General features: G+C 40.6%; 1 protein-coding gene and 1 long non-coding RNA gene across 2 annotated transcripts in view; one reads left to right on the forward strand and one right to left on the reverse strand.

The window, feature by feature from the left end:
* LOC110841323 (uncharacterized) overlaps window positions 1-12,481 on the forward strand; it is a 498,304-nt gene that overhangs the window by 484,833 nt on the left and 990 nt on the right. The gene's annotated exons all lie outside the window — the stretch shown is intronic.
* Window positions 1-12,481, reverse strand: part of LOC110839330 (mannose-P-dolichol utilization defect 1 protein homolog) — a 95,243-nt gene that overhangs the window by 2,865 nt on the left and 79,897 nt on the right. The window lies entirely within an intron of this gene.

Here is a 12,481-nt window from a genome sequence, read left to right on the forward strand (position 1 = left end):
CATATATTAAATATATAACCCAGTACAAGGAAAAATATTTCGTGACTATGTAGTATGATATGTATAATGTTACTGGCTTCGCAATAACACGTTTTAGTCCGTAATAAATAAACAAGACCAATGGGATATGTAAATAACGCACTTGAAATATATATGCTACAAATTTGTGTTCAGGCCTGCAATTTCGCTTTTGTTCTGTAGTGCCTTGTACTTTGCTTGCCACCGATGAATTTATTGTAATCCATAGGTCCACTACTGATGATAAACCGAAGGTTTATACAGCTTATAAAAACGTGCCGACCATTCATGGCCGTCATGATCTGATTTGCGATATCGTGAGATGTGATAAATGATGCATACATCACTTTCAGGTGCTCCCTGACAAGCAAAAAATAAATCAGTGTTCATCACAATAATTCAAAACAGAAATGAAAAGTCAAAAGCAAGCTACTTGTCACTGAGCCTGATCACAGTATAATATACAATAATAAAGCAAATTGTCAAATTTCCGTGTTGATTAAACATGCTCTTGCCAACGTCTGAGGTTAAAATTTTGTACAGGTTTTTCCCTGTACTTTTAAACTGCCAACACATTAAAAAAAAACACGAAATCACTTCTAATAAACGGTCACTGTTCAATAAATAAAAGGGATTTTTTTTAAAGTTTTAAACAAGGAAACGAAAAAGGAAAATAACAGGGGCCTACTGATAAGTACGCGTCTTAAATAATTATTATTTCTTATTCGTAGAATTTTATTTTGTACTGTTGTAACTAATGAAAGAAATTACACCGACCATCAATAAAGTATGATTAGTAGAAGGTAGAAAATAGAAAGAACGAAGGCAGACAAGGAGGAGACATGAAAATATATAAAATATAATTCTTAGCAACAGTATAGCCTTTATATTTATCATGCATTTTTGACTTAGAATTTGAGCCACAGTACATAGACAATATGTAAATTGTTCTCTTGTTGGTGGCTACCAGCGTTTCGAAGGAACGTATCGCCTTCAACTTTAAGGTTAAAGACCACATAACGTCTCAAACCAGAATACCACAACTGACATCTTCATCGCAGTGAAAACCCACTGTTCAGCGTCGTACTTATAATATTGGACTGCCTGTAACGAACGTAAACTTGGTTGAACCGATAAAGTATTCAGGTTATGAGCAGATTTCAAGCTAGGCCTACTATTAATATTTATATGCAATTTGCGTTCATTAAGTACATAGTAATAGGATTTAATAAATTGAAAATGAGTCGAAGATTCTCCCAGAAATGATAAGTGATCTCAACATCCGGGCTACGAATACACAATAAAGCTTAATAACGACACGAAAGGGCATCATATTTGCATTCATGAGAGGCTTGACGGTTTCATTGACTCTCAACAAAACAGACAACAGCGTATATTTGAGATTGATGCTAGATAAATACAGGTGAAGGTTGTGGAGAGTTAGGATAATTTTGTAAGCTGTATTCTCATTTAATGATGGTGAAATTGGAAGCTACGTTCCGTTACTGTTTTGTTTCTTGAGTCCACTCGTTATGTCTTCTGATTCCTATAGGCGGTCGGTCACTCAGAAGTGTGGAGCTGTGTGTTACCATAACAACTACATGACTGCGGAAACAATTCGCTTTCTGCTAGGAATCAACATTGTGCCGGCTTATCATTCATGTAACGTACACTATTGTGTATTTATCCAAACTCCTGGCTCCATTCTGTTATGTTGTGGATGCTACAACGCTCTGTTGAATATTATATTAGACTCAAATTCCAAATATTATACTACGTAGCTTTATACTTTGTAATGTTTCACATATATTAATAATTTTAGAATTTAGTAACAAGAGTATGCTCCTCAGTGGGTGTAGGTAAACACATCATTTCTATTTTCCTCAGGTTCAGAGAAAATAATATATAACAAATTCCACGATGCGAATTCCTTCTTCAGAAGATGATTATTGTTCACGTGGTCACATGCCTATTACCTTGATATCTTTACATTTCGAAATTCAGGGTTGTTCACTTGCGAATAAACTACGGGACTCTTTCTATCATCAAGGTAAAGATCAATTTCTTTTCTTCTTTTATTCGCTTCATTTATCCCACCATTTTCCAAGGCCTCAGACAGTCTTATAACAAAAATGTTTTAAATTCGTTGTATGCAGACAAACACAATACATCACAATGTATTGCGGGTCTACTTTCCATTTTCCTTGCTACAGTTAATCTGACAGCAGACGGTTAGGCACAGGTCTCTTGTCGATTTCTTGGTTTTCACTTGAGCAAAACATAGTGTAGACACCTTCGTTTCTTTCTGAGTCCGTCCACTCAACATGCCTAAATGTCTCATTTGGAATTGTCAACCCGACGCAACAGTCTCCACCTCCCCACCTCCTCACCCACAATTCCAATCGGAAAACTCTTATCGAACCATTCCTGTCACTTCAGTTTGTCGATTTCTTTTCACACTTCCTGATACGACGAGCATCTACTTCCATTGAGGCTGGAGAATAACCAGTCATTTGCCGGGGAAGTAACAGACGGAAGGTGAGCACAATAGCTAGAAAAATAAGGTGGAAAGAAGACATGAAAAGCATAACGGCGGAACAAAATTAGACAATTCACAGCTACTATACTCACACAACGATACCGGTAAAATTCACGGCATGATGTACAATCATGCGCAAAAGAACTGGTGCTCCAATCCGTCTAAACACGTTTGTTTCCCTTTACTTAGCGCGTCTTATCCGGATTACCATATTACGAGTTTAATTACGCCGCGAGGTTTCAATTGAAAGTGACGTATCTACCCTCGTAGAACACGAGCTTATTTATTTATTTATTTACAGATGGTGTTTGCCAAAATCTCCTTAAAGAGAACAGAGTTTCAGAAGGCCTAATTATCCGCTTCGAAACTTGAATCCCACTGCAGGCGATTGATATAAATTCTGGGAAATATCTAAAGACAGGACTGGAAACAGTTGTTGTCTTACAAAGGGAAGGCATTTGTTATTCAAACAATAAACAGAATAAGAAAAACTACGGTTATGAATGTACAGATTTGCAATTCATAATCTAAATTTGAAAATCGCATGAGTGAAATAACCGAAATTATATTCGTGGCTTTGCTCAGCCACTAGCTGAAACACAAATCCGATAAAATCACAATATTATCCTACAAAAATCGCGATTATCACCACGAACAGGATCAACATTAATATCATCGCCAACACTACAACTGCAATTACAAGGTACATATTAGAGGCCCGATATAACTCGTTATGATTCCGAATTTTTCAATACTCGACGAGAAGAAATGTCCACGTCTCCATTCTCCAAGCCTTAAAAATCTCATACACCAGCGTCTCGGAATTAAAGGAACACGTCACTGATAAAGCGCAGAGAGTTCAGCTGTGATTGTCGTTTTAGTGAGATTAAAAAGCAAAGTCCGTGTCTTTGCATCTGCAAGTAAATATAAGTCATTCTTTACACTTTTGTCATTTTAATGGTCAGTTAATGTAACCCATAATTACTTGCATGTTGCCGCAGTAAAATTATAATCATGCTATTCGTGTTTTATAAATTTTAAGTGAGGCTGTAACATGTAAAGTATAGAAAAAACACTGAATCATACATTTGCAGCAGATGGTCCTCTATTTTGTACGATATTCTTTTAGCTTCATATTATAAAATCATATGTTAAACAACTGCTGCTAAAAGAACCTTACTACTAGACCTATAAACAAAACTGACTATAGTAATTACCGTATTCTAGGAAATATCACTTTTAGACTTGGTAAAAAATGTCACTGAACACTCTTCTCTCAGCGTTTACTCCAGAAAGCCTATAATGATGGCCATATAAGTAAAATTAGCCTGATTCAAATTCAATTTAGAATTGTTTGATGTTAAGAGATGTTTCATTGTCATTGTTTTTAACCGGAAGAAACATGGAGATTCTTTGGGACAATTCCGTTCGTAAATAACAAGAAAATCTTACGAAAAACTGAAAAGTGTAATCATTATTGATCATACTGCGCTAACAGAAACAGAACACACACCTTATAATGTATTTCCTTATATGAAATTGTTATTCGCTACGGTAAAGAACACGTTTATCTCGTTCATAAGCTTAACAGTATTGCTATTAACAGCGCCTTACTACACAAACTACAAAAAGTTCCAATAAATGAACGTGGTGGGTGGTAGATGAGGGTTAAATTGTGGTGGGCCTAATTCGCTCCGGGGGCTGCACCGCGCAGTGCTCGCTCGCTGTCACCGCTACTGCTGGTGGTTGTGGCATGCTAGGGGTGGCATGGGGTGAGACTGGAGTTCACTTGTTTCAGCTCATTGGTGTGTCGCCGGAAACAAGCCATGCGGATTGATCAATAAACGGCGAGAGCCAATCAGAGGGCTGCAAAGAGTAGACCAAAGATCCAAGGAATGAGATCTTCTGATGTGTACACCACTTTTGTCGTTTACCTTCCAGAATGCAGGCTGAACTCTGTAGTCCTCTTCGACGCAGCTCCTGATTTCAGCAAATGTACATGTTCCAGCTTTGCTTTCAACCATCTTGAATAGCAGCTGACATCCATTTTAAATCCTTCCATGGAATAGAAGCCATATTGAGAAGCTGTAGTTGCTCAGTTAATAAACTAATTTTTCGTTTCCTTTTGTGAAACCTAAATGTTCATGAGTCCGCAGTGGCCACGCGGTCTGAGGCGTGGGCCTTGTGCTTCTTGGTCGCTGGGACCGTGGGTTCGAATTCCGCTCAAGCCATGGATGTTTGTCCGCGTTTTTCTGTCCTGTGTACAGGTAGAGGCCTTGCGACGGGCCGATCCCTCGTCCAAGGAGTCCTACCGAATGTCTATAGATCAAGCCAACGAAAAGTTGGTACCCGCAGTACTCAGGAACTTGAAGAACGGGTCGTTCCCAGTATCTCCAGTAAATGTTCATTGTCTTATTCACATCAGCCTTCTACTGGACCCTGCCACTTAAATCTAGTCCACACACTCAGACCCTGAATTAGGATGGATTTTAATATTTACCGGAAAACCTATTGTTGTTAGCATTAAATTTTTGGAAAAATTTATTTACGATATGATCCCGTTTCAGAACTAGAGATAATGTTTTGATCTTTGGTATCTTTATGAAGTAGTTCCAAAAGTTCCTCACGCCAATTAGAAACTATTAATCATTATCGACGGAAAAATAATTAGGGAAGTAGACAACACAGAAATCGCATTTCACGACTAGTTTGTCTAGAGATCCAAGATGATGTTATCTGTATGCAGCATGCTAGGAAGGCGTCTTACGGCCGTAGTTACAAAGATCCACTCATACTCAGCACTAGATAAAAGTGAGTAGTCAACGTCATACTCCCGAAGCCTCCCCGCAAGAAAACAATCCCAGTAGCTAAGGTAGGAGGGTTCTCCCGTGTCGTTCTGAATATGGTATAAGGGAATCGAACACCGGTCATCAAGTTGGGCTAACATCTCTCCTCTGTATTTCATCTTAAAAGCAAACGGTGGGCGTCGATGTAAAGCTTCAAAAGTCCTTCGTTCATAGGAGACTGGGTTTCGAGATCTGCACAAGCCAAAATTTTAGACTTTTACACAGCCCGAGCCCAAAGATCATCTTCAAATGTGTTACCTATACCCGGCCGAAGCCCGATTTCCTTTCATTGCTGCCTATTCTGGACATATGACTGGAAATCGAACATCGTTCGTCCAACATATAAGCAGTCACCATAGGCCTAAGGTTGAGCCTTTAAGAAACGGAACAGTGGTTTACAGTGGTTACAACTGTTGGACATTCTTCCATAAAGTGTTCTCGAGAATGTGTGTGAGTGAACGTAAAATAACCTATTCTAATTTTCTTCCCCTGTCCAAAGCGATGGTTCTGTAGAATTATCATCGCTAACATTTCTTGCTACGCTAAGCGCAAAATATGTCCGTCTTGCTTGCACTGACACGTCACGAAAAATTAAACAAACGGAATCTGACGACAGAGAACGGTAAGTGAAGAAATTGTCCGCACAACAGAAATAAACTACGGATTTGTTACCAGTATTGCTTTATTGGAAATTACAATTAAATTGAGCAGTTTTCTTTCAAATAAATGAAGAAACAGTAAGAAAAAATTATAAAAATCCCTTCAATAAACAGTTATTTATCTTCGTGTTTTTATTGGATTTTCCACAGGTTGTAATCTGAACCCTTCTGTTCACGCAGATGTAACACAAATTCCCTTCACGTTAAAAGTCTGTCTTCCTCCCTACGATTCCGTGCAAAAAGCAATGAATGCCATCGTAAACAAAGAGCTAACGTTTTTTTCAGTTACCTCCCCACCAACACGCCGAACCTGAATTATAGTCGGAAAGGAAGAGGCATCTTGTGAGACATAGACGTAGATGGGAAGATAATATTCATTGATCTCAAGACAATCGATTGCAAGAATCTGGTCTGGATACAAGTGGCTCATGACAGAGTTTAGTTACGAGCTGTTTTGAAAATGGTAATAAACATTCCGGTTACATAAAAGGCGGACAATTTCTTGACCAGCTAAGTGACCATCAACTTTCGAAGGATGATTTTGCTCTGTGGAATTAGTCAAACTGACACCTACTTTCATCAAGTGGCGAAGTGAAGAACTTTCCTTCTCACATTCGTATCTACGCCTTCATGATACACACACAAAGGACGCTTTACTAGCGCAGGAAGATGTCTGTTCCGTGTTCTGTAATTTAAGTAAATTGGTGTCTCAAAATGGACGATCGGAGTCTTCGTGCATGCAGAAAAATGCGATAAATTGGGCTTCGTGTATGGCTGAAAGAGATTTGAACTAGCAGTCTTCTTTAACATATTTGCAGGCTCAAGAAAATAAAATGCCAGCCAACTGAGCAAGTTCAAATTACTTCAAAAGTCTGCTAAAAGTTATGAAGAAATTGTGAAGGAAGACGAAGAAAGATAGGTTGGAGTGATGAAGAGGAAATATCTAAGTTTAATACGTTTTTCAATTACGCCAATGAAAGACATACTAGCATCTCGCAGAAGAGAGTTCTCTGAAAATTTCTCTTTGTAAGAAATAAGAAGAGAGGGTGAGAAATTGGCTTCTTTTCAGATTCTCTTCCTCCATACCATCATCATCTCCTTGTGAAACTCTCTTTTCTTTTGTCGGCTTTCGTCCCACAGCGATGTTTACGCTGTACGTTCGTCCGTCCAAGTTTATTGGGGTGGCCAGCTGGGGAAATCATTAACGGTTAGCGAGAAGTAAAGTAACTGATCCTACTACTCCATTTCAGGCTGACTTCCGAAGTAACAGCGTCAGAGAGAAACATCGTGCAAGCATCCTCATACGTGCATTACTAAAAAGGATATGATAGGCTACTACCACCAAGATCTGCACCGGCGGCGGCTCCAGGCGGGCTCGCGCCCTGACCCTTCCGCGCACATAGGCCACGAACTGAAATGTGAGGTGGAGCATTTCAACGACATTAAACAATGTTTCTGCAAGGACTTAGGAAATATATGACAGGCGCAGTGTTTCCTGTTATTTATAAGTAATACTCATTTAATTTAAATATCTATATCCATAGTCAGTATAGTGACTAGCTACGGGCTGGATGACCGGGGTTCGATCCCCGACGGGGGCAGAGGATTTTTCCTCTAGACTCTGCGTCCAGACCGGCTCTGGGGCCCATCCAGCCTCCTCTACAATGGTTACCGAGGTCCTTTCCCGGGGGTAAAGTCGGCCGGGGCGTGATGCTGACCACTCACCCCCATCTAGTGCCGAGGTCAAGGAAGGGAGGAGCTATACCTCCACTCACCCCAAACGCCTACATGGCGTGTAGTGGGACAAACTTTACTTTACTTATATCCATAGCTTCTGTTTACTGCAGGATTAAAAGTAATTTGCATTTTGCCTTCCGATTATATTGTGGTTGCCTAAACAGGCACGCGGTGGGGCCTGTGGAAATATTCCTAAAGCGTGCGGCACATGGATTACCAGCAGAGGCGAATAAAGCTTAAAATTAAATTACGTATGACGTGATGCATCGCAATATTTAGCCAGATAAAAATAAGTAGCATTGCTCTAGGAAGACTGGAGTACATTTACAGCTCCATACTTCTGAACAAATCGTTCACATAAATGGTCTGAAGCCGGTGGGAAACACTTCCGATGAAGTGTTCCACAAAAAACTATTTAAAACCACTTTGCACAAGAAAATCTCAGGAAGTCTTTATTTTAGTTTGTTTTTTAACAGAGTTAAAATCCTTCGACCCTGCTGCTTCAAATGATCCTAATAATTAGTACAATTAAAATGATTCTACTGTGCCAGTGTCCATGATAAGCATGGCGATATATGAATAATAATAGACCTCAGGTGCAAGGTCTGACCCTAGCTCATGGACAGCTACCCTTTAAGATGGTTAAAACTAAATAAAAAATTATAATGATGATAATATAGCGAACTACCAGACTGAAAATCGTGTCTCTATGGCTGTGGTCTAGCGGTTAGAACGCTGGCCTTGTAATCCTGGGGTCCCGGGTTCGATTCCCGGCGGTGCCCGAATTTATAACTTGTGTTGGGCAAGGCCGTGGTCTAGGCAACACGGAGTTTTCCTCCGTGGCATCCCAACAATTACTCCATTCACACACGGAAGAAGGCAATGGCAAACCACTTCTGGATCATCTGCCAAGAACGTATATGAACAGGTCCCAGTCCGAGAAAAGGATGGAAGGATCCTGTTCATATGGACCTGTCGTCAGACAGAACACTGAATAATAATAAATAATATAGTAAAAGTAAAAGTAAAGTTTGTCCCACTATAAGCCATGTAGACGTTTGGGGGGAGTGGAGGTATAGCTCCTCTCTTCCTTGACCTCGGCACTAGATGGGGGTGAGTGGTCAGCATCACGCCCCGGCCGGCTTTACCCCCGGGAAAGGACCCCGGTACCCATTGTAGAGGAGGCTGGGTGGGCCCCAGAGCCGGTCTGGACGCAGAGGCTAGAGGAAAAATCCTCTGCCCCCGTCGGGGATCGAACCCCGGTCGTCCAGCCCGTAGCCAGTCACTATACTGACTGAGCTATCCCGGCTCATAATAAATAATATAGTACATGAAGCAAACGTTTCTTTACACAGTAATTAAGAAAAGGCCAAAGTGTTTTAAGGCATTCTATCTATAGTGTTGCAGAGGCTAATTCAAGCGCCCTTTGACAAGACCGAGGATTGCAGACGGGTAGGATAAACCTTTAGCAATCACAATGATGAATGGTGACGATGTTGATGATTCGCAAATCCAAATTTCCTCTCATCTCTTCTGCTGGTTTTCATCACAGATACAAGGCAGTGTCACAGAGTGATGGTATGTGTCCATGTGTCATATGTCGCAGTGAGCTGTCCGTTAATACGATGGTCCATCATTTTGACCTCTGTTGCTCAATCACTCATGGCGGCTACCCACCGGCGAACGGACAGACGGACGGACCTACAAACTTGTGGGAGAGGGTTGGATCTCGGACAGAGGAAGCTAATGCAATTTCCATAGCACATCCTAGTGTAGAACTGAGAAGGATGTGAGCGTATGTTGCTGTATTGGGAATGGTGATGCATGGTGTTAGGAACCTGACATGAAGTCGATTCTCGCAATGTGAATGACTGACTGACTGTCTAGCTTGGTTGCATTCGAGACTAGGATGTCCTGTATATGAGGAACGGGTTTAAATGAGGACCCATGACATATCACATAAGCGCAAACACATATACATGCAACATTATAGTACGGACACTTGCAGACAGATGCTGCAGCTTGTAGCATTATTCAAAGCTGGCCATGCAATTTCCGACACGTTCGAGATATCGAAAACAGCGAGCTATACAAGTTCAACCCTCTATTCCCATCCCTCCTTCACCCCCTTTCCTCTCTGTAGAAACCCTTCCATTGAATTCATATCGCTGAGTACCAGCACAGGACCATGTTTCTGATTACATATGGTTGATTATTGGGAAACAAATTGCAAACACCTATTCTGTAGGCACACACGCACGAACACACGCGGTGATTTAAACCTGCTACCTCCACCAACCACACCAAACCCTTCAAATACTACCGAATACACTATCTACCTTGCCGACTAGCACAGAGTCTAACTTTTCAACTTTATCAGGTATAGCACTATAAGCACATGTTAATAAACCAGGCCTGCAACGTGATATTAATACAAGGATACACTTGTTTTAATGGACGTACTCACTACTTGCAATAAGCTACAATTTTCCAACCTGCGAAACTTTTCAAATAGGAATTTACATTAAACCTATTTCAGTTAATAACGAAAAAATAAATATCCAGAGGAGGGCATGCTTTGACTGGCATGGGAACAGGATAGGGCACCCTGTATCAGTTCATTGTTTCGTGCAGGGTGACGTATACTAATCTCCGGTGTAACGTAAAGTTAAATTTAATCTCAGAGTGGACTCTACGAAATTAATGTTCAACCGCAAAGCGTAGTTTATTTGTGAGCAGGTTCTAAAACGGCAGAGGAGAACTACTCATTCATCCAGACTGCAGGCGTAGCCGACCATTAAGATAACTGTGAAAGTTTAAACCACGTGATTTATTTTTAAATACATGGTTTATTTTATTTAAGACAGCCACTTTCACTGTACCTTACGGAAAATAAGTGTTAATGCACGGCCAATAAGGAGCATGGTTGCATTTTAAAGGAATTGTAACAACAAGCCTCAAATAAATGAGGTTTTCACGACTATAAAAATTAGAAGTGTGATCTTCGGGTTCATGACGCCATTCTGTTCTTATAGGAGATTACCAGCATTCTGAAAGAACGTGCTGCCTCCACCTTTGGGGTAAGAGATAGAGGCGACATGTTCTTCCGAAACGTTGGTAACCGTCTATAAGACAACATGGCATTATAATACGAAGACAACGATAAAAAATCGGATATTAGTTGTGAAACAATCGCTTAAAATAATGAAAACAAGTGAGCAGTAAAAAATCAGCGGGCTCGTATTTCGAATCAGGTACCACCAAGAACAGATCAGGTGTCTTTAATGTCTTAGCCGTATATGCCTATGTCTAATAAGTATATACTTCGCTTGCGGCTAGAAAATAAATACGCCTTACTGGTCCAAAAACTCAAGAACACTATCACAGACAACAGTTGAGTAGCTTCAGCGTGACACATAATCCACTGAGATAAAAAAAAGAGGCAATAAGAGATTTGGCTTAAGCCGTATTCTGTTTTAAGCCATACATATATATCCTATATATGTCAGGATGAAACCAATTCTGCCGCTCCATTATTGGTCACAGGATGGAGTCCTGTCTCCAGAGGACCGTATTCGCTAATATGAGCCACATAACCCCAGCCCCAACAGTCCGGTTTAATTGAAAAGCCGCTGAGGGCACCAGCGAACTCGGCTAGGAGTGATTGAGGCAAGAAAAGGGAGGTACCAGAATAAGAGACGTATAAATAAAAAAGAAGAGATGTTGTAGACAAGGGGGTGTGTTGGGAGGGGGGAGTTTGAGCCTAAAGTCCCGGTACTAGAAAGGGGATGGGTATAATCCAGGAGGCGAACTGATGAGACGGACCTGGAGTGTGGGGACACAGAGAAAAGAGACTCCCCTCCCCCCACTATAACGTTGAGTCCAGATTGGAAACGGCACAGAAGAAGGATATAAAGGGAGGATGAGGATTCAGAGAAAGGAGGGAGTGAATCAGAAGATAGAGAAGAAAATGAAAGTAAAATAAAAAAGAGAAATACAACCGAAATCACGAAATGATAAAAGTGAAGCAAAGGAGCATTAGCGTAATCCTGGAAATGAAACAGCGCCTATTGGGGATCAGATCTGGCTGGTGAGGCAGCTGATCTGAGATGGAACTGTCCTTACGAGAAGGTTACCGGGTCTCTCGATACGCTAGACACTGGCTTAGTTAAGTACTTATTGAATCCAAGATCTAACTGCACTGGTTGCACGAGACAGCCAACACGTCAACGAACAAATAAAATTCATATTTAGAAATTACAGTGACAATTTCTCTATTGTGGTATTTCCTCCACAACAGGTGTAATGATTATAAACCACGATTCTGTGTCCGAGGCCTCATTTTTGATAACAGTGTAAAAGTCACAAAGCTAAGGTTGACATCAGGTAGGGCAGGCTTTATGTTGCCATTCTGGGTACCTTGTTACATTGACCGAGTTTAAGCACGTCCACACTAAAGTTGATAATACAGATATTCGTTTTACCAATCATTCAATTGATTAAAGTATCTTGATTCTTAAGCGTCTACAGGAAAATTATCAATTATGGAAATTAATGAAATATAAACACGAAATAATAATCCGTGGCGTAACAGCCCTCTGAGAGCCAAAGCTGACTAGTTGGCTTCTGGACTCACGTTCACATGCCTAAGCAGAGGTGAACGATCATCCGACCAGATATAG

Source organism: Zootermopsis nevadensis, unplaced genomic scaffold, assembly GCF_977971745.1.
Source record: "Zootermopsis nevadensis isolate Lab colony 2312 unplaced genomic scaffold, Znev_1.0 Znev_ptg000024l, whole genome shotgun sequence".
Lineage (NCBI taxonomy): Eukaryota > Metazoa > Arthropoda > Insecta > Blattodea > Termopsidae > Zootermopsis > Zootermopsis nevadensis.